This window comes from Mustela erminea, chromosome 2 (genome assembly GCF_009829155.1).
Source record: "Mustela erminea isolate mMusErm1 chromosome 2, mMusErm1.Pri, whole genome shotgun sequence".
NCBI lineage: Eukaryota > Metazoa > Chordata > Mammalia > Carnivora > Mustelidae > Mustela > Mustela erminea.
The window spans coordinates 23365338-23389034 of record NC_045615.1 but is presented as its reverse complement, the minus strand read 5'-3'; the positions used below and the strand labels follow the sequence as shown (position 1 = coordinate 23389034).

Genomic DNA, 23697 nt, shown 5'->3' with positions numbered 1-23697 from the left:
ATTATAAGGGCTAGGTTTAGTATTTTGTGTTAACTGTGTCCCTTGATTTTACATTTTTAGAACTAATCTATTATCTTAAATATGAAAAAATACTGGGAAGGCAGGTATATTTTGCTATAACAGCAATTCAGCTATAGCAGAATTCTGCTATAAAAACAGATTGGTTTTCTGTAATTAATGTTTATGGGTCTATTAAAATAGGTTGATATTTTAATCTAGGTTCTTTCATTGAAAGAAATTTAAATAATTGTTACAAGGGCAAAACACATTTATTAAAGACAATCAGAAACTATGGAAACAAAAGGAAGAAAAGAAAAATATTCATAATCCAATGATTTGTAGACAACCATGCTTATATAAGCCTTGGTTTATATTCTTCTAAGCTCTTTTCTTCTTTTTTGGTTACACCATCTCAGAGTTTTTAAAAAATGTATTTAATTACATATAAAATTGTTATGTTATTAATATTTATTTCTTAGCCTACTTTAATCAAGTATGTCATGAACAAATACCTAAATTTGGAATCACTTTGTTTTTTTTTTTTTAAAACAAATGAATACCATTTCATACTGTGGAAACACTATAATTTGACCAATAAATTGAGGGACATTTATATTGTTTTAAATATGCCATTGTTTGGTAGAACATGGTGATGATAATTAATAATACTGTATTACATACTTGAAAATTTTTAAAGGAATAGATCTCAAATGTCACTATATGCACACACATACACACACACACACAGAATTATAATTATGTAAAGGAATAGAGATGGAGATGTTAAATAATCTTATTGTGGTAATCATTTTGCAATATATACATGTATCTAATTATCATGTTGAACATCTCAACTTACATATGTGATATGTCAATATCTCAGTAAAGCTGGGAACAAATTAAATTTAAAAAACCACTGTTTGAAGTAATAGTTCAGGAATAGTTTTGTATATAATTGACTAAATGCTTGTTAGATTAGTTCCTTAGAAACATTCCTAGCAGAATTGCAATGTTTGAAAGCATGCACATTTTTGAATTTGATACGGATTGCCAGATTTCATTCCAGAAAGGTTGTGCAAATTTACATGCCCATTATCTTCCACACCAACACTGTGCATCGACAATCATACTGATTTTTTTAAAAAAAATTTTCTCCATTTATTTTTAAATTTCTTTTTATTTATTTTTTTAAAGGTTTTATTTATTTATTTGACAGAGAGAGACAGTGAGAAAGGGAGCCCAAGCAGGGGGCGTGGGAGAGGGAGAAATAGACTTCCCGCACAGCAGGGAGCCTGATGCAGGTCTTGATTCCAGGACCCTGGGATCATGACCTGAGGTGAAGGCAGACACTTAACAACTGAGCCACTCAGGCGCCACTGATATTTATTCTTTTAAATTAACATATAATGTATTATTTGTTTCAGAAATACAGGTCTGTGATTCATCGGTCTTACACAGTTCATAGCACTCACTATCACATATACCCTCCCCAAATGTCCATTACCCAGCTACCCCATCCCTCCCACCCCTTCCCATCTAGCAATCCTCAGTTTGTTTCCTGAAATTAAGACTCTCTTACTGTTTGTCTCTCTCTCTGGTTTCATCTTGTTTCATTTTTGCTCTCTTCCCCATGATCCTCTGCCTTATTTATCAAAATCCACATTATCAGTAAGATCATATGATACTTGTCTTTCTCTGATTGACTTATTTCTCTTAGCATAATACCCTCTAGTTCTATCCACATTGTTGCAAATGGCAAGATTTCATTTTTTTGATGGTTGTTGCATAATATTCCCATGCGTGTGTGTGTGTGTGTGTGTGTGTATACCATTTTCTTGGTATATGTATATATGTGTATATATATATATATACATATATGTATATATATATAAAATCTTCTTGGTGTGTGTGTGTGTGTATGTGTGTGTGTGTGTGTATATGTAAATTTTTCTTTATCCATTCATCTGTTGGTGGACATCAAAGCTCTTTCCATAGTTTGGCTATTGTGGACATTGCTGCTATAAACATTCAGGGGCACGTGCCCCTTCAGATCACTACATTTGTATCTTTGGGGTAAATACCCAGTAATGCAATTGCCGGGTCATAGGGTAGCTCTATTCTCAACTTTTTGAGGAACCTCCCTACTGTTTTCCAGAGTGGCTGCATCACCTTGCATTCCCACCAATAGTGTAGGAGGGTTCCCCTTTCTCCAACATCTGTTGTTTCCTGATTTGTTATTTTTAGCTGTTCTGACTGGTGTGAGGTGGTATCTCACTGAGGTTTTGATTTATATTTCCCTGATGCCAAATGATGTTGAGCACTTTTCCATGTGTCTGTTGACCATTTGGATGTCTTCTTTGCAGAATTGTCTGTTTATGTCTTCTGCCCATTTCTTGATTGGATTATTTGCTTTTTGTGGGTTGAGTTTGATAAGTTCTTTATAGATTTTGGATACTAGCCCTTTATCTGATACATCATTTGTGAATATCTTCTCCCATTCTTTCGGTTGTTTTTTGGTTTAGTTGACTGTTTTCTTTGCTGTGCAAAAGCATTTGATCTTGATGAAATCCCAATAGTTCATTTTTGCCCTTGCTTCCCTTCCTTGCCTTTTGTTTCTAGGAAGAAGTTGCTGTAGCTGAGGTTGAAGAGGTTGCTACCTCTATTCTCCTCATGGATTTTGATGGACTCCTGTCTTACAACAAGGTCTTTTGTCTATTTTGAGTCTATTTTTGTGTGTGGTGTAAGGAAATGGTCCAATTTCATTCTTCTGCATGCGGTTATCCAGTTTTCCCAACACCATTTGTTAAAGAGAGTGTCTTTTTTCCATTGGACAATCTTTCCTGCTTTGTCGAAGATTAGTTGACCAGAGTTGAGGATCCATTTCTGGGCTCTGTATTCTGTTTCATTGATCTGTGTGTCTGTTTTCATGTCAGTACTATACTGTCTTAATGATTATAGCTTTGTAATAGAGCTTGAAGTCTGGAATTGTGATGCCACCAGGTTTACTTTTCTTTTTTCACATTCCTTTGGCTATTTGTGTCTTTTATGGTTCCACTCTAATTTTAGAATTATTTGTTCCAGTTCTTTGAAAAAAGTTGATGGTATTTTGATAGGGATTGCATTAAATGTTTAGATGCTTTAGGTAGCATAGACATTTTCACAATATTTGTTCTTCTAATCCATGAAGACAGAACGTTTTTAAAGTGTCTTCCTCAATTTCTTTTAAGAGTATTCTATAGTTTTCTGAGTACAGATTCTTTGCCTCTTTAGTTAGGTTTTTTCCTAGGTATCTTTTGGTTTTGGGTGCCATTGTAAATGGGATCAACTCCTTACTTTCTCTTTCTTCTGTCTTGTTGTTTGTGTATAGAAATGCAACTGATCTCTGTGCATTGATTGTATATCCTGACATTTTACTGAATTCCTGTGTGAGTTTTAGCAGTGGGTTTTTCACATAAGATACCATATTATCTGCAAAGAGTGAGAGTTTGACTTCTTCTTTGCTGATTCGGATGCCTTTTCTTTCTTTTTGTTGTCTGATTGCTGAGGCTAGGACTTTTAGTACTATGTTGAGTAGCAGTGGTGATAGCGGACAGCCCTGGAATGCTCTGTTTTTCCCCATTGAGAATGATACTTGCTGTGGGTTTTACATGGATGGCTTTTAGAGGTATATATCCTCTATCCCTACACTGTGAAGAGTTTTAATCAAGAAAGGATGGTGTATTTTGTCAGATGCTTTTTCTGCATTTATTAAGAGGATCATATGGTTCTGGTCTTTTTCTTTATTAATACGTTCTTTTACATCCATGTTAATGAGGGATACTGGTCTGTAATACTCTTTTTTGATGGGGTCTTTGGGATCAAGGTAATGCTGACCTCATAAAATGAGTTTGGAAGTTTTCCTTCCATTTCTATTTTTAGGAACATTTTTAGCAGACTAGATCTTAACTCTTCTTTAAGTGTTTGGTAGAATTCCCCTTGGAAGCCACTGTCCCTGGGCTCTGGTTTGTTGGGAGATTTTTGATGACTGCTTCAATCTCCTTATTGGTTATGGGTCTGTTCAGGTTTTTTGTTTCTTTCTGGTTCAGTTTTGGTAGTTGATATGTCTCTAGGAATTAATCTATTTCTTCCAGATTGTCAAATTTACTGGCATATACTTGCTTATAATATGCTCTTATAATTGTTTGTATTGGTGTTTGGTGCTGGATATGATCGCTCCTCTTTCATTCATGATTTTATTATTATTTTTTATTTTTTAAGATTTTTATTTATTTGACAGACGGAGATCAGAAGTAGGCAGAGAGGCAGGCAGAGAGAGGGGAAGGGAAGCAGGCTCCCTGCTGAGCAGAGAGCCTTAATTGGGGTTCAATCCCAGGACCCTGAGATCATGACCTGAGCCAAAGGCAGAGGCTTTAACCCACTGAGCCACCCAGGCGCCCCTCATTCATAATTTTATTAATCTGGGTCCTTTCTCGTTTCTTTTTGGTAAGTGTCCAAACCTTTGTCCAGAGGTTTATCAATCTTATTAATTCTTTCAAAGAACCAGCTCCTAGTTTCTTTGACTTGTTCTTCTGTTCTTTTGGTTTCTATTTCATTTATTTCTGCTCTGATCTTTATTATTTCTCTTCTCCTGCTGGGTTTAGGTTTTATTTGCTGTTCTTTCTCCAGCTTCTTTAGGTGGAGGATTCTGTTGTGTGTTTGAGACCTTTCTTGTTTCTTGAGAAAGGCTTGTATTGCTGTATGTTTTCCTCTTAGGACCGCCTTTGCTGTGTTTTTGAACAGCTGTGTTTTCATTTATTTCCATGATTTTTAAAAATTCTTTAATTTCCCAGTTGACCCATTCATTCTTTAGTAGGATGCTTTTTAGTCTCTGTGTATTTGACTTCTTTCTAACCTACCTCTTTTGATTGAGTTGGAGTTTCAAAGCATTGTGGTCCAAAAAAATGCAGGGAATGATCCCTATCTTTTGGTACCAGTTGAGACCTGATTTGTGAACCCCGATGTGATCTGTTCTGGAGAATGTTCCATGTGCACTCAAGCAGAGTGTATATTTACTGTAGGATGGAATGTCCTGAAAATATCTGTGAAGTCCATCTGGTCCAGTGTGTCATTCAAAGCCCTTGTTTCCTCTTGATCTTCTGCTTAGATGATCTGTCCATTGCAGTGAGTAGGGTGTTACAGTCCTCTATGATTCTAGTGTTAATATTACTGTGTTTCTTTAATTTATTATTAATTGGTTTATATAATTGGCTGCTCCCATGTTATGGGCATAAATATTTACAATTTTTAAATATTCTTGTTGGATAGACCCTTTAATTATGATATAGTATCCTTTATCACCTCTTACTACAGTCTTTAGTTTAAAATCCAATTTATCTGTTATAAGGATTGCTATCACAGCTTTCTCTTCATGTCCATTAACATGATACATCATTTTCTACCCCTTCACTTTCAGTCTGGAGGTGTCTGGGTATATAATGAATCTCTTGCAGAGAGCATATTGATGGGTCTTGCTTTTTTATGCAGTTACAAGATACCCTGTATCTTTTGATTGGGGCATTTCACCCATATACATTCAGAGTAACTATTGAAAGATATGAATTTAGGGCCATTGTATTGCCTGTAAGGTGAGTGTTACTGTATAACTATATGTTGTCTGTGTTCCTTTCTGGTCTGTATTACTTTCAGCTCTCTCTTTGCTTAGAGGACCTCTTTGAATATTTCTTGTAGGGCTGGGTTGGTGATCACAAATTCTTTTAGTTTTTGCCAGCCCTGGATGTTTTTATCTTTCCTTCTAATTTCAATGACAGCCTAGCTGGATATACTATTATTGGCTGCATATTTTTCTCATTTAGTGCTCTGAATATATCATGTCAGTCCTTTCTGGCCTGCCATGCCAGGTCTCTGGGTGTTTTGCCAGTCTTATGTTTCTACTGTTGTAGGTTATAGACCTCTTGTCCTGAGCTGCTTTCAGGATTTTCTCATTGTCTCTTGAGATTTATAAGTTTTACTATTAGATGATGGTGTGTTGACCTATTTTCATTGATTTTTGAGGGGTTTCTCTGTGCCTCCTGGATTTTGATGCCTGTTTCCTTCCCCAAATTAGGGAAGTTCTCTACTATAATTTGCTCTAGTACCCCTCTGACCCCCCCCTCTTTCTTCTTCTTCTTCTTCTGGTATCCCAATTACTCTAATATTATTTCATCTTATGGTATCACTTATCACTTGAATTCTTCCCTCATGATCCAGTAGTTGTTTATCTCTTCTCAGCTTCTTTATTCTCCATCATTTGGTCTTCTGTATCACTAATTTTCTCTTCTACCTCATTTATCCTAGCAGTTAAGGCCTCCATTTTTTATTGCACCTCATTAATAGCCTTTTTGATTTTGACTTGGTTAGATTTTATTTCTATAGAAAGGAATTATCTGGTATCTTCTATGCTTTTCTCAACCCTAGCTAGTATGTTTATAATTGTCATTCTGGGGGCGCCTGGGTGGCTCAGTGGGTTAAGCCTCTGCCTCTGGCATGATCTCAGGTCATGATCTCAGGGTCCTGGGATCGAGCCCCACATAGGCTCTCTGCACAGCGGGGAGCCTGCTTCCTCCTCTCTCTCTGCCTGCCTCTCTACCTACTTATGATCTCTCTCTCTCTATGTTGAATAATAAATAAAATATTTTAAAAAATTGTTATTCTGAACTCTAGTTCTGACATCTTACTAATGTCTGTCAGTCAGTACTGCCTTTTGTTCTTTTTTTTTTTTTTGAGGTGAGTTTTTCTATTTTGTCATTTCTTCCAGAGAAGAATAGATGAATGAGAGAACAAAATGCTAACAGGGTAACAATGACCCCAGAAAAATATACACTAAAGAAATCAGAAGAGAACTTCTAGAAAGTAGTGGCTTCTCTGTTCATAGACTTGCTGCTATTCTTTTCTTCGATCTCCTGTTGAGTTTGTAGGTGTTCAGAATGTTTTGATAGCATTCCAGCTGAATTCCTGGGGCCAGACAGAATTTGGGTTTCCTACTCCTTTGGCATCTTGTGCCACCACACCAATCATACTAATTTTTTTGTAAATAGGTGATTATCAGTTTATTGTTTTAATCATTATCTTTTGATCAATACTGAGATCAAATATATTTTCTTAGGTTATTGGTCATTTTTTTTTCTTGGCATCAGTTGTCTCTTTATGTCTTTTAATTTTTAATTTGTAGTGTCATCTTTTTAAATAGAGTTAAGGTATTCTACTGGTTGAAGATATTAACCCTTTGTCATGTGTACTACAAATATTTTCCTCAATAATTTCTATTTGTTTTTTTAAAAATTTGTTTATTGTGTAATGTCTTGAACAGAAATTTTAAATTTTAAATGTTAAAAAGGTGTTTTTTTTTTTTTCCTTCCAGAGAGGGAGAGAGAAGGAGTAGGGAGGAGCAGGGGGAGAGAGAGAGAAAATTTTAAGCAGGCTCCATGCCCATTGTGGATCCTGACACAGGGCTGGATCTTACAACCCTTAATCATGATCTGAGCTGAAATCAACTGTTAGGTGCTTAACCTGCTGAGCCACCCAGGTGCCCTTACATGTAAAATCTTTAAATATTTTCCTTCATGATTTTTCAGTTTCAGTTCATGCTTAGAAAAAACAGTCTCAAAATAAAAATATTGTAGTTTTTATGATTTGAACATTTTTTCTAAGATTTTATTTTTAAGTAATTTCTACACTCAACATGGGGCCCAGACCCACAACCCAGAGATCGAGTTGCATGCTTCACTGAGTAAGCCAGAAAGGTGTCCCAATACTGTAGTTTTTAAAATATACTATTGGATTCAACACATAAAACTTTATTGGTTCTCAAATTTATTTTTGTGTATTAAGGTGTGAGGTAGTACTTCTTTTTTTCCCTAATTAGAGGGTAATTGTCACAATTATATTTGTTTTATAATTCATTCTTTCCCACTTACTGAAATTATCCTTTTATCTTACAATTAGTTCCCCACTATGTGTAAATATATCTAGATTTTTTTTGTTCTTTTCCATTTTATATGTTTAGAGTAAGAGAAGATTTGATCTCTTTCATCTTTTATGAGAATAAGTCTAGTGCTTCATCAATAAGGATATTTGTTTTTGTGTTTATTTGAAAATGTTTTGATCATGTTGAAGGAATTTCTATCTTTAATAAAAGCTTTAAACAGTATATCCTTGTGGATGTCAATTTTTTTTCAAATGCATTTTTCAGGATCTATTGGAATGACTCAATTGTTCTTATTTAGTCTGGCACTGTAATGATTTTTATTGATAGACAGCCTACTGTTGAACCTTTTTTGCACTCTTAGTATAAAGACTACATGTTTTGATGTTATTTGTAAGTAAGTTGGTGGGTATGAATTTTAATATTTTACATAAGAGGCCTGTGTTTGTATTTCTAAGCAAAACTGACTCATTGTTTTTTTTTCCTTTGTCATCTTTTTGTCAGGTTTAATATCAATTTTTTTTTAAGATTTTATTTATTTATTTGAGAGAGAGAGAGAAAAAAAAAACATGCACAGGGGGAAGGGGTAGAGGAAGACGGAGAAGCAGACTCCCTGTTGAACAGGGAGCCAAATTCAGGACTCGATTCCAGGACCCTGGGATTGTGACCTGAGCCCAAGGCAGAGGCTTAACTGATAGAGCCACCTAGGTGTCCCTCCCCCTCTCCCCCAGTTTTCTCCTGACTCATAAAATATATTTACATGCCTTTTTTCTTTCTTTTATTCCCCATCTGTTCCATGGAATTTTTGAAATATCTTAATTGTATCTTCTTTGAAAAGTTGAAATGATTAATGTGAGAAGGCACTGGTCTGGCAATTTTTTGAATCTAGGTCTGTGACAATTTCCTCATCATTTCCCCATGGTTTTAGATTTTTTTTCACTCCTTTATGTGGCCAATTTTAGTAGTGTGCGTTTTCTTATAAGAATATCCCCAGGTGTTCAAATTTTTAGCATGGTATTGTTCAAAGTAGTCTCTTACACCTTTTTATTCAAACTCTTTGCGTTTTTGATTCTTTCTCTTTCTGGGTCAGTAGACAGGATGTTAATAGATGAGAGTATAGAGGAGAGTCCACAGTGTCTGGACTTGAATCCTAGCTTCATTGTTTACAAGCTGTGTGACCTCAGGCAAATTACTTTATTTCTCCTGCCTTTCCACCTATAAAATGGGGAAAAAATGGTTCCTTCCTCATGGGGTTGTGGTAAAGATGAAATGAGGCAATATATGTGAAAAGTGCTTAGAACAGAGGCATTTATAAACACTCCATAAATGTTTATATTATTATTACTTGTCTCTAATTTTGTTTGTATTCCATTTCTTCCTTAAAAATGTTAGGCTAGCTGGTGGTTTATCATTACATTTGTTTTGTCTTCTTGTCTTCTATTTTACCCTCTACCCTGATTTCCACTCATTTTTGTCCTTTTACTATATATATCTTTATAAATTACCATAAGTGTCATAAAGCATTTGGTAAGTTTAGTTTAAAATGCTTAAAAATTAGATAATAAATACTGCATTTGAAGAAATTTATTAAGATATATACAGAATATGTTTGCAGCAGGTATACTTAGGAGATCATAGATGCCATGCCAATATTTTCTTGCAGAATCCCAGATGGCAGAGTTCAGACTGTGAGAGAATCCTTTGGTTGGACAATTTTAAGGCGGTAGAGCTCTCCTTGACCTGACAAAGTCTATCTGTCTCCTGTCCTATCTGCCAAGTCTGCTATTGCTGTTGAACAACATTTAGGCGTGCCTATTATGCCAGGAGGAGAGCATCTACCACCACTCAGCAGAAGGCCAAAGTGAGGCAAGCTCAGAGGAAGCCTTCTGATATGACTCTAATTTCCGTACATTTTCTTCACCTCAACTTTCCGCAAACTAGGAGGTATTAGGCCTGGACTCTTGATGGCATTTGCAGTGATCCCGAGGACAGAACTTGTTCATCAGATCCATAGAGCTCTGTATCTGTTTTCCTGATTTCACTCTAGTGCCTCTATTTTGCCATTCTCCCTAATGTTTGTCCCCAAAGAATTTCCTATCCAAGGGCTTGCCAATTTTGAGAAGGGCTTTCCACTCTAGGAAAAATCCCGTTATTGTGATAGACCTCAAATTCTATTTGTTGCAGTAATACACAAATTTCAGGATTACAAAAGAAGCCACAGTGATTCCCTCTGTTTTATCTGCTAGTCAATGCAATGCCAAGTAGAGAATATATACAAACTATATTGGGCGCCTGGGCACCGATGTCATTTACAGTGATCTTGAGTCACCCAGAACAGAGTTCCTTCCTCTTGGACAGGGTGGATGATGGTGGGGTTTTCTTTCCCTTTTTACTAACTTTCTACAGACCTTATAGGTCTATCATACCAAGGAATGGGGCTGTTTCGCAAGGTAGGGGTTATGGTCTTTTTAATAAAAACTTCCCTTATCAGCAGAAATTATGGTCTCAGGGGATATCTAGGCTGTAACTTCTTACCTTATTTGAGACATTGTAAATGAGAGTAGAGACAGTGGGGCAGAGAAAGAGAAAAAATAAAGCGACAATACAAGGATGTGTTGTTAAGGTTGCTGCTATAGATAGTGGGGGCACTCTTCCATCTGAGCCTCTGAGAAAGGTGCAGAGTGCTTCTCAGAATTGTCTACCTTAAGAACAGGAGATTGGAGCAGAAACCATGGACTTCCATTACCCACTGGTTGAGAGTTGACCTCCAGGGTATTGACTCCTCTCCACCCATCAGTGTGTCTGAATCCCCCTGTTTAGGGCAAACTGGAACTTTTCACTTTTGCTTTTGCTTCTGGTTTTCTAATTCATACCAGAGTGTGTTCAGTTCCTGATTTCTGGGTTTTGCCTGAGGTTTCCAGACCTTGTTGTTGCTCTTCCTACTGATGTGAAAATTGGCTTCTTCAGTTTTAATTCTTTTCCACTCTCAGATAGTATGGAAAAAAACAAAAACAAAAACAATTTCAGATATATACTTGCTTTGGCCATCCCACTTACTCAAGCTTGACTCTCTTGGAACCTAATTCTGCTGTTCATCTTTGCTTCCTTGCTAAAAATTTGGTCTCTCCCAAACCTCTGCTTAGAATCAGATACTGATCCAGTGAGGGAAGATAAGGTGCTAAAGGGAAGATTCTAGAAGAATGGTTAGCCCCATGTTGCAAGCTCTTAATGGGAAGCCAGCATTCAGGACTCATGGATAAAACACACTATATGCCCATTGATGCTTACTCTTGGGATTGCTTTTGTTTTCAGTATATCTCTAGGTTCCATGGCTCTAATTTGGTGCCTGTAATCTTGGCAAGTTCTTAAATTTCTTTGATCTTTAGTTCCTGCTGCTGTAAAATGAGAATACTAATAGGCAGTGATAAAATAACCTTAACTAGATTGTTACATCTGGCATATTAACTACTAGAGTTAGAATCTTGAGTTTTCCAATAGACTCATTTCCCACCCAGCAGTCAGAAAAGCTCCATAGTGGTTGCTTTCTGGGGTCTCATCAGAACTCAGGGCCAGCAAGGTATGTGAGATGCAGTATGCTGGATCCTGGTTACCTTCTGTCTTTGCTTTTTGTCTTCTGACATAGATATCTATAATTAACTTTGTAGAGAGTTAATAATGTTGTACACTTTCTCATATATTTCAGACTGTTTACATATACTGGCCCATATAATCCTTCTGAAAGGTACATTTTATAATCTCTATTTTACAGCTTAAAATCAAAACCAAAATTAACAAAACAAAACAAAACAAACAATAGCAAAAACCAGTGGCTGTGAATGATTACAGCCTAAATTTATGATTCCAGCAAGAATTCCAATCAGTGTTCCAATTTAGGCTTTCAGTTTTAAGTTAACACTTCAAATAGTGTGCATCTTTATTTTATCCTCTGGATACTTGGTCTGTTGTCCTAAGACAAAAAGCAAACAAAACGAAACACAATAAAAACCTCTCTATTAAAATATTTTTAAAAATCTCATCATTTCTATTCTCTCTCATTCTATGCTTGGAAGCCAAGGTGTAAGATGGGTAAATATATTACCTTGACTGTTGCCCAGTGTTGTAACAACTTATTCCCTGTTTCCTCCATCTTAATTCTTCAAATTCTTGAAGCAATTTGCTATACTTTTGATTAATCTCTGAAAAGCCTAGAAAATATCAGTATGTCCTAACCACTTTCCCTGTCATGAAAACATTTGAGGCAGCCAGGCCTTTCTTCACTTGTTGAGATCAAAATAAAACTACTTATAGAATGGAATGCTTGAAAGCTTCTCTGACTTTAGTTCAACCTTGATGCCATTCTTGCTTGTTTTATTAGCAGCTTGATATGGGGAATTCAACTAAAAGAAATTGCCAGATATAAGAGATACACTAATTGCCGAAAAAGTGAAAGTTTGTGACTTCTGCATTTGGACTAACTCAAACTACTAGCTAACCTTTCATTTTCAGAAAAATTCCAAGACATTTAAGTCCTGCTTTTCTTATCCACGGTTCTATTTTTCAAGTATCAGATGTTTATAGTTTTTATACTGAGTTCTAATGTAAAAAGGAAATCAAATGAACACATGCATGTTCTTCATTCAGAAGTCCCCAGATCCTGAAATCTTTTTTAGAGTGTGCCCAGTGTGACATAATAGTGAAAAGTTACAAGTCAGTGGTGAATTATGACCAAGGTCATGGATAACACATTGCTTTTTCTAGTGGATGCATGATTATCAGGTCTCTGATGATAAATCTGCATCCACTGGAAATGCAGTTAACTTACCTTGGTGATTTTGATTTATTAACCTTGCAATGGACAAGGTTGCCCATTTGTTAGTGCTTGTTTTATATTTGAGTATCTTGGAAGCATATAAATTTGAGGCATAGCTTAAAGTTTGTCTAGTATTTCATATTTTATAGAAAGCATCTGATCAGAGAACTTCAACTTCTGTTATTTCTGTTGTGACACTATTCAGTTTTTAATATAGTGAGGACATTTGATTTGCATTTTAGAGCATCTTTCTTTGTGATCAATGCTGAAGTTTCTAAGAACTGTCAGAACTCTAATAAAGACATGAAAATTATAGATGAGCAATCAACTTCATTTGGAGAGTAAAGGTTAAATGGTATAAAGGGAGGACATTGACAAACTAGAGATTGGTAAGATGTGTTCTATTTGAGCTTCTCTTTGAGCTTTTGTTAAAGACAGACATAAATGTGAGGACTTTTATTATTTATTTATTTAATTTTTCCAGTGTTCCAAGATTCATTGTTTATGTACCACACCCAGTGCTCCAGGCAATATGTGCCCTTCTTAATACCCACCACCAGGCTCACCTAACCCCCCTGTGAGGGCTTTTATTAAAAATTATACTTAATTTTATTATGCAGAAGAATCTTCTAGAATTGGTCTGGAAAGGCATAAAGAAGATTCTTGACTGAATGGATGTGACTACAATGAGTACTGTTAAATGGGCTTTGAGTGCCAAAATGTAGAATAAATTCCAGGGTTAACCTGACCATAAGAGTTATGTGTCAGCCCGAGTTCTCCTTTCTCCTTCCTTATTGCAACCTGAGGCATAACACCTAACAGGAGCTTTTGAGTGTTAGTCCTTGTAGCTGGGTTCCTCAGCTTCCACAGAATAGTCATTTGGGTCTGGATAATTATGGGAGCAGGGGAGTTTTTCTGTTCATTGTAGCTATCTAGATGTCGGTAGCATTTCACCTGGTTGTGATAACCAACAATGTCTCCAGCCATTGCCAAATATTCTCCTCTCCTGGGAGTAAAAATCATCCCTGTTTGAGGACCACTGTTTGATGTTCATGAGGCAGAAAAGAGAGAAAAATGACCCTCAAGAATCCATCAGGGTGTGTATTAAAATATGATGCAAACCATTGTATTTAAACCATTTCCTATTGAGCACAGTCAAGTTAAGATAATCTTTATAAGTTTAAACCAATCAGAGATAGCTGCAGTGTTATTTCCATGTTATAGACCTGTTAACTGTGTAACATCTGATAGTTTTGCATTTGGTGTTGCATTATTTATTTATTTACTTACTTATTTATTTTTGTACAATCTTGCTGAGTGAAATAAGTCAAGCAGAGAGAGTCAGTTATCATATGGTGTTGCATTTTAATAAAACATTGAGAATGATCAAATTTTTTGATGTAATTTAATATTTGGGGTTTATAAATACTGAAATTTTAATCATCATGGACAACTGTAATTTTATACTGTCATATGGTGTTAAATATTTTAAGAAATGAAAAATAAGGAGTGTTCATCCTTCAGTTAACTTTTATTGATTCTTTTAAATCTCACCTGTTGAAGTTGGATTCTTCCTTTTTTGAGGCATTTTGCTCTTTTCTGTGGTCAGATTTGGTATTCTTCACTGAGGAAATTAGCCTGTATTCTTGTCTGCAACAGAAGGGCTTGCCTTGATATAAGTAGTTCTATAGTAACAGCCAATTATTCTCTAGTACATCACAGGGAAATACTCTGATTCTAGAATTCTTTGGGTGTCTAATGAAGGCAGACATAGAGGACAAGTAGGAAATAACCACAGAGTTGTCAGGATCTAGAAAACTATCTCAATTGTTCATGACTTATTTGGAATTGGTTTTAAAAATTTTAAACAAAAATTTTAAAGTTGGATAGTTACAGATTGAAAGAAGAGTAAAGGAAAATTATAGGGATTAGTTACTGTCAAGCAACTGAGATAATTATCACTGGGGCAGTGTTTTTTCTATACGTTTCATTGACTCTAAGGCAAAAGGTAAGTAGCTAAGCAGTATTAATTAGGGTAAGTAGTATTATTTATTGTTCTTTTTGGAGGATTTTAAATTACTCTGCAAGGTACTTTTTTTTCAATCTGAAGAAATACATTTTTTAAGGATTTGACAAAATTATATTGATAGTTTTTTGCTTAGAGATATTGAGCTGTATTGTCAACAGTGTTTTTTGTTTTATAAGATAGAAAAATGTTGTCCATTAGCTCTCAGAATTTTGTGCCGTATGGAAAGGAAACCAAATGGCCTCAGAAGGAAAAAATTTTAAGTGGAGGTTACTAATATACTACATTGTGTATGAAAATAATTAAAGTCTCTAGCCTATGTCTGATTTTAGGTAGTGTTGCATCTTCATGCCTATTCAATTATAAACTGTATCCCCATGTAACCTTGTGAGTTGATTCACTTATTTAGGGTCCTTACAAATTTTCACTTAAAAGTTGAAGGATTTTGCTGAATACATTTAGTGCTAATGCTGAGCTGTTACAACTGTTGTCAACAGAAACCAACACTCCTTTGAGAAAGTAAAATTATGCAATTTTCAAATTGGACACTATTGTTTTTTTTGCTTTCCTTTAAAGTTCAGTTCCATCACTAAATAATCCATTTGTTTACATACAGATTTTTCGAGTGTACTTGGACAAAGACATATTTAATCTCTAGAAAGATTTGTAAGGAATGAGACATGAGAAAAATCCCAGATTTTATTTGTAATAATGTGATTTAGATTTTATTTTTATTTTTATTTTTTAAGATTTTATTTATTTATTTGATAGACAGAGATCACAAGTAGGTGAGAGGCAGGCAGAGAGGAGGAAGCATGTTCCCTGCTGAGCAGAGAGCCTGATGCGGGGCTCGATCCCAGGACTCTGGGATCATGACCTGAGCTGAAGCTAGAGGTCTTAACCTACTGAGCCACCCAGGCACCCCGTGATTTAGATTTTAAAGTGGTAATACATATGATCTATGTGAGCATTACACATTTTTTTGACTGTTGATGGTCTTTGTCCTTTGGGTCAAATGCTAATGATAGACCAAAGAAATAGATCAGAGAAATTATTCAGAATAATTGTTCTCAACTGTTCCTAAGTGATGTGGAACAGAGGTGAATAGTGATTGTTAGAATAACCAGAGTAACCATTCCAGACCGCTAGTTGGTATTTGTGATTTGCTATGAAAAAAAAAAAATCTGTCCTGGAGTTCTGAAAGCATACTAAAAAAATGTTATGCTTACACTTTGAAGTGATAAAGTATAAAAACAACACTTTGTCCATCTTTAGTAATTCACCCTATCGACCTAAGGCAATTAGCTTGATACAGAGATTGGGTGGTTCTTTTGGAACAGGTTGTGAATACAGTTCTGGTGATAAAAGATCATTGTTTTCTAGAGCCATTTCCCATACAGCATAGCCAATTATATGTTTTTAAGGGGAGGAGGTTATAAGCTTCTACTATGATTTATAATGGAAATATCAACATAAATTATTTTGGAGTGAAATTACGTGATCAGTATCTGATGGAAACTTGCTTTTCAATATTTCCTCTGGAATGTCTTACAGTTTTTAAACATAATTCTCTGTATTTGAGAAGTCTGGGAAGTGTGCAAAAGGTTTTATTCTGATGAGCATTAAAGAAACTAGGACCCAGGCTGATTTTCTGTATCTAAAGCTTATCTAGAGATTCTCCTTTTTATTTTTAGAAATGTGAAGGAATTCAGAGGATTCTCTTCAACTGCCTCAAACAATTTAGACCACTCTTTCATGAAGCACAGTATCCCAGCATGTTCCTAATGAATTGCACATTACCAGTTTTGGAGATATTTGTAATGAAGATTTGGGGTTCTAAATGGGTCAGAGTGGATTTTGTACTTTGTCAAGTTGTGAGAAAATCTAAGAGGCAATCTGTGCTAAAGATTCCAGGATAATAATTTTGCCACCTGCTGGGTTCTTTGTTTTTCTAGGGAGAGAAAAACGTTATTGAGGACTAACCAATGAGAGTTCTTTAAAGGTATTCATTATTGAGAGGTGGGTCAGTTTGTTCCAGCTCAGTATAAAGATGAGTCAAGTAAGATTCTAACAATTTAATAAGATTCTAATAATTTAAGTAAAACAATTCTATTTGGCTTAGACATTTGATATTTGCCTTAGATTTAGATTTGTTTTCTACTTAAAATTAAATGTGGAGAAGCTGTACTAAAGAGCACCGAATTCAATTCTTTCTCAAACTTCAATTGGTCTGGTTGGAGAGATGAAAAATTCTTAAATTACTTTGTTGATGATTTTCTCTCCTCTGTTTTGTTTTCCTAGAAATCCTGCTTTATAATCATTTGACCTCCTAAACTAGTCTCTTACCTTTTGTATCTTTCTCCTCTCTCTCCCTTTTTCACATCTTTTTATCCTTTTGATCTACTTCCTAGGAAATCACTCCAATTTTATCTTCTAAACCTTATACTGATTTTTAAATCATGCTTTTTAGTTTCTAATAGTTCTTTTTATGGTTCTTTCATGTTTATTCGTGACATTTTGGTCTCTTATATCATGGATAAGATATTTTAGCTTCTTGTTCTGATTTTTTAAAAAAGTTCTCCCCTCCCCCGAATAGCTTCTGTGTCCTATAAGTTACTTCTTTTTTTTTTTAAATGATTTTATTCATTTATTTGACAGAGAAAGATCACAAGTAGGCAGAGAAGCAGGCAGAGGGATGGGGAAAAGCGAGCTCCCCTCTGATCAGAGAGCCCATGAGTGGCTTGATCCCAGGACCCTGAGACCATGACCTGAGCAGAAGGCAGAGGCTTAACCCACTGAGCCACCCAGGGGCCCCATAAGTTACTTCTTAAAGAAGATGTTTGTTTTGGTTCACCTTCCCTATATAGGGGACTGAAAATCTTCTTGGAAGCTCCAAGTATTTTAGTAATGTCACATTCAAATTTTACTGTGGGAGACAGGAGTAGGTCATTGGTTGGGTTAGTCACTCCCTAGAGACATTAATCTCCTTTCTGGAGGGAAAAGTTCTAGCTGTCAGTCATTTGGATCTAGGAAAGGGCTGTGGGGGTGAAGGAAGATGTCTTAGCACCTTATATCCTAAAATGCACAGTTACTTAATGTTGTTTTCAGTGTTTCACATGTCCTCAGTTGCTTGGGAATTCCCCAATTTAAAGACCTTCCAGGCTTTAGTGGGAGTGGTGGAGGTGGAAGTGGGCAGTGGTGAGGGGCATTACTCAGAAAAGTGGAGTATCTAACCAGTTTTCAAATTGCTTTGGTCCAACCTACTTATTTTAGACTTCCACCTGCCTGCCCTACTTTGCTCTCAGTTCTAGAGAAACTGGTGCTACCAGTTGCTGAACATTTTGGGGAATCTCTTGCATAACTAGTTAATTCTTGGTTCTCACAATGCCACTTAAGATTGAGTTTTATTGGGTCTGGTAATTTAATTACTGCTTGTGGACCTGTTTCTACCTTCTAAAACTTAACTGCTATTGTTTTCTCTCCTGTTCTTCTCCTTCTTTATGGGTTCATGTCTTAAAAAAACAGGTCATATTAGATACATTTGTTAAATATCCTATCTTTCCCTGGAACACTCGATTCAATTGGATAGGAAGCTTTCAGAAGGCAAATCTTAAATTAACGGTGCATAGGGTTTGATGTACAAAGTTTCCTTGGAAGAATTTACTTTTTGAGCTAAAAGGAAAAAAAAATCAGTTAAAATTTTCTTATTTGGAGTATAGTTATTGTAACTATCTCTTTCTTGGGTGGTATTTTTTATCCAGCAAACTGTGTGAATTTTGAAAATTAAGACAAAGTATAATATTTCTATATGGTGAAAAAGTTCACCAAGGAATAGGTGTAGGTATAGCCTGATATTTCCGCAGAAAGGATCTTGAACCCAGAGATATTAATGCAGCTGATTCATAATGAAGGTCAAGTTGTTGATTTTTACAACTGTTACACCAAAGTAAAATGTTAAAGACCTTTATCATCACCACAGTGGTCTGTGTTGTCACCTTGTTGTAGAGGAGGGAAAAATTTATAATTAGCTAGAGTGGAGGATCAGCTTCAATTTACATAGATCAAACTGGAGGGAAAAAGGAAGAAGTTTCTTCTCTGTATTTTATACCTTGGATAAGGCAGAAAAAAAAAGCGAGGTGAAATCACTTCTAATCTATTTTGTCAGCAATAAAAATATGTTAGCATTTTTTATTATCAGTGTTATTCAAATTGTTTAGGTGATATTTAGCTAAATTTTAAGAGGATACTCTGTAAATACTGTTTGGGAAATGGTAATTTTTACCATCACTCGAGTGTGTGTGTGTGTGTGTGTGTGTGTATGTGTGTGTGTGTGTGTGTGTCTGTGTGTGTGTAGATGATCTAGAAGTTAGGATAGATGAGGTGAGAGGCTGAACTTTACCTTGAAGTTTGTAGAGGCTCCTCTGCCATTATATTCTCATTTGTGTCTCCATAATATGTGGTTATATCATATATTTCTGGTGCTCACTCTCATCCTCCAATTAAAAGTTAAAAAAACATAGGATTAATTTAAAAAGAGTATCTGTAGGGTCATTTTCACATGACAGAGGATTTGACCTTTGTCACAGTGATATTTGGTGTTTAAGGATGGCTCTGGGGAATATGACTCCAAGTTAAAAGAAGCATTTATATTTCTCACTTCACCCGGAGGAGTAATAAACCATACTTCAACTTCTGAAGTCTGTTTCAAAGTCAAATGTCTTCCTTTGAGAGTACTTTGCTGCTCACTTATAAAACTGGAAAAGGGCATTTCAGTCAATGCTTTATTCTCCCAGTCAGGAACTGAGGCTGAGTTAGGTGGCCACCAACAGGGATAATTTAAGGAACCCTCAGAAGGCCCTTCTATCAAAACATATCTCCCTGGAAGAAACCTATATATTTCCTTCTACTTTTTCGAAGTGTTCCAAATTCTATCTATTACAGATTTACTTGGATTTCAGTCTCTCTCTCTCTCTCTTTTTTTTTTTAAATAAAAATACCCTGGGAAGGGTTGAGTAGTCTATTAATTAACCATTCATAATTCAGTGTGGATTAGTTTAATTAAGTTGCTTTTCTCTCGTTAATGGAAGTTTTGATGGGAGTCAGAAAGAGAGAAAAAGGAAATAATTTAATCCCTGCTGTTCTTCAGTGTAAGGCAAGCTTGAACAGAGGGCATTAAAATGGGCTCACTTGACATCTCAAGGGCAACATGAGGGCATGGAATATTGGGATAGGGAAGGTGAGTCCCAGGAGCTAGGAGATGAGTGAACAAAGACAAGTAGGACAATAACAAAGACAAACTTTGAACTTTGAAATATTGTGGCCCAAATCATTTTCTATAATACAGGCTTTTAAGTTAATATTACTGGATACCTTAGAGGAATGGCTTTGTATTTTTGCTTGGAATTTGTGTTATGTTTTGTGTAATATATATCTTAATAGTTGGGGAAAGAGAATAAAGACCCTTAAAAACAGACAAGCTGTATTAGAAAGATGCCATAAAACGTATATGGTGCTTATTATATTTTATTTATGAAATAATTGCTTAATTTATGAATGAACAAATGTTTAATTCAATTAAACATTATTCATTAAACTCCCATTAACTAGAGGAAGGCAATTTAATTAAACTTTTTATTTATTTATTTATTTATTTATTAGACTATTTTTTATTTCAAACTTCAGGAAATAATCAGGGTTATCAGAATAATTATTATCAAAGGCAAAGCAGAGATATCAGAATTATTCAGGAGAACAACTCAGTAACTCTTTGCAAGAAATATTTCTTTCAGAAATTAGTTTTTTTCCAATTTAATTTTTTAATTGTTAAATTTAATTTTTTATCAGTGTTCCAAAATTCATTGTTTATGCACCACACCCAGTGCTCCATGATATGTGCCCTCCTTAATACCCACCACCAGGCTCACCCAACTCCCCACCCCCCTCCCCTCCAAAACCTTCAGTTTGTTTCTCAGAGTCCATGGTCTCTCATGGTTTGTCTCTCTCTCTCTGATTTCCCCGATCTCACTTCTCCTCTCCATATCCCAATGTCGGTGTTATTCCTTACATTCCACAAGTAAGTGTATTTTTTTCTTTGTGTTTTGCTATGTAGCAGGGATAATGCAATGTAGTTATGTCTTTGGTAGGCTTGAAAATATTACAGTTTAAACAGATGTTTCTGTTTTTTTTTTTTATAGCTTGTTCTAACTTGTCAAACTTTTAAAATATCTATTTTAGGAATTACTGGGCTTATTCTTCTTATGAAATAGCATATGTGTTTAGAAAAGCAAGCTAACTTATATTCTGCGCTAATCACACCAATGGGAAGCTGACAGCTATACTAGAGTCCAGACACCCCTACCACTTCTGAGTTTTTATTTTAATTACACACTATTATCTATAAAAAAATGACTGATCTCATTCATAGCAGTTGGGCAAAATCAAATCTGGAAGATCAGAAGCTTCCACTTCATATGTAATAGTTAGGGTAACAGTGATTTATCATCAAATCCAAATCAAGGTAATTCTGAGTATGAAAAGTGATGTTTAAAATAATTAAAGTGTTATCCATATGTTCTTTATGCCCAGTGTAAACTTTATCACTTCTCACCTCTCCTCAAGTTTAGTACTCTTTCTTCTTCAGTGTGTAATCCAGAAGTTACGCCCATCCAAAGAATTTTAAAAAATTTTCAGTGTTAGAATATCCCTTTAATTCTTTATTAGAGTTTCCATTTATCTTCCGAGTGCTCCATTTTTTTTTCAACCATTGTATCTTGCTTGTATTGAATATAGATGTTTCCTGACTTTTGATGGTTCAACTTACATTTTTTTTAACTTTATGATGATTGAAAAGTGATATATAGTCTCTAGAAATCATACTTGGGATTTTGAATTTTGATCTTTTCCCAGACTAGTGATGTGCAGTATTATACTCTCCCATGATGCTGTGCAGTGGCAGCTCCCGGTCAGCCACACGATCACTAGGGTAAATAACTAATACACACTTATAGCCATTCTGTACACGTGCAGCTGTTCTGTTTCTTACTTTCAGTACAGTATTCAATAAATTACATGAGATAGTCATTACTTTATATTAAATAGGATGTGTGTTAGATGATTTTGCCCAATTGTAGGCTAATGAAAGTGTTCTGAGCATGTTTAAGGTAGGCGAGGCTGAGATACAATATTTGGTAGGTTAGATGTATTAAAGGCATTTTCAACTTGGGATATTTTTAATGTCTGCTGGGTTTATTGGGATGTAACTCTATCGAGGAAAATATGTTTATATTCTCTTGAATATGAGTTTCTTATCTCTTGGCAGGTTTTGTAGTTACAAAAAATTACATCTTGTATATTGTTTTTTAAAGTACAATGAAGTTTGAATATCTACATCTGTATATATCTTAACCTTTTAATTTATTATTTTTCCTTTTACTCCATGTTTTCTTGACTTTAGTAGTTCTTTCATTGAATTTTAATTTCAGTAGTTTTACTTTTTAAAAATTCTTGAGTATAGTTGACACAGGTTACATTTCAGTAATTATATTTTTAATTTCCACTAAAATCTTATTCTCTACCTCTTTTTCTCCCATAGAAGTCTTGGCTGTAATATTTCTTAGAATTCTCTTGTGCTGTTGATTTTCTTTGAATGTCCGGTGATGCGTGGTTGATCATTCTTACTTGTTAATGGGGAAGTTTTATTAACATAACTCACTGATGTAGCTTTCCTTTGCCTTGTATACCTCTATGTCTGCCTGAGTATAAACTTTTGAGTAGGGATGTTGACTGGTAGATAGGCTTGAATTTAAGTTATGTGCTGTATAATGGACAGTTCTGGTGCTTTCCTTTGGAGTGTAAGGCTTTCAAGAAAAAAAAAAATCCCTCTAAATTCTTTAGGGATAGGCTGTATTGCATGGTATTTCTGCCACTTGTCTGAAAGTGAGAGTAGGAGGGACTTAGCCAGCTGTTCAGTAGTTAGCCCTTCATTTAAATATCCTCAATACTACTGTACAACCTATTTTTGCTTTCCATGCCTCCAGGTTATGATGCTAGAACCTTTCAGGGTCCTCTCAGGCAAGATAGACCTACCTTCTGTACAGCCCTCACCTCTGTCTCCAGCTTTGTCTACACATATCGTTACCCCAGTAATCCCATCTGCATCGTGTCTTCTTTAAATCCATGAAACACTGTAGACGGCTCAGAGCTTATTGTTTGCTCCACTTTCCTACCTCATTCACCTTTTGCTATTATCCTGCCTTTTCCGCATTTTTAGATTTGTTTCAGTGTGATTTGAAAGGGAGAAAGGAAAATGATTGTACTCCGGCTGCCTTCTTACCTCAGTAGTAACATTCACTTTGAAGGATATGTTATTTAAATATTTATGCTTTTTGCTTTTTTGGTTTGATTTTAAAGAATTTTAGGGGCGATGAAAGGTTTAAGTATCTTCTGGTCCCCTGCCTCCCCATTATATGTTATAAATTCTGTCATGACTGAATATTGAACAGATCCAATAAAAAAGTTGAATAACCGATTCAACACGAATGACCTACTAACATGAAAGCGTGATGAAGTTCTGTAACAAAATATGAAAATTTTGTGACAAATTTGTGTTCTGGCAAAATAGAAACAACTAAAAACCAACTTACAGCATCCATATGAAAACAATATATGTTTTAAATGAGTTTTACTTAAAATAATCTTTAGTTTTGCCTCATTTTATAGATAGGGAACCAGGAAAGAATAGCGGGAATGGTTTAGAAGCTGGTGTTCTTAGAGCAAAGAGGCATGAGGAGGAGTCAAGTAAGAGAACTGACAGATGATGGGGAAGGAGGGCACTGCAAGGCGGAGTATAAAAGGAAAATATCTGGTCTTCTGCCTCCTGCTTCCTTTGGCATGGAAGAAATT

General features: G+C 35.4%; 1 protein-coding gene across 6 annotated transcripts in view; it reads left to right on the top strand.

Annotated features, from left to right (window-relative positions):
- Window positions 1-23697, top strand: part of IQCM (IQ motif containing M) — a 482329-nt gene that overhangs the window by 9956 nt on the left and 448676 nt on the right. The window contains exons 1-2 of one of the 6 annotated variants that reach the window (XM_032332480.1): window positions 14341-14778; window positions 16752-16815. The exons of 4 other annotated variants lie outside the window; for them this stretch is intronic. The gene's annotated coding sequence lies outside the window, so the exon portion shown is untranslated. Of the gene's footprint in view, window positions 1-14340; window positions 14779-16751; window positions 16816-23697 lie in introns of those variants that run through there. One more of the 6 variants, XM_032332476.1, reaches the window with a different exon arrangement.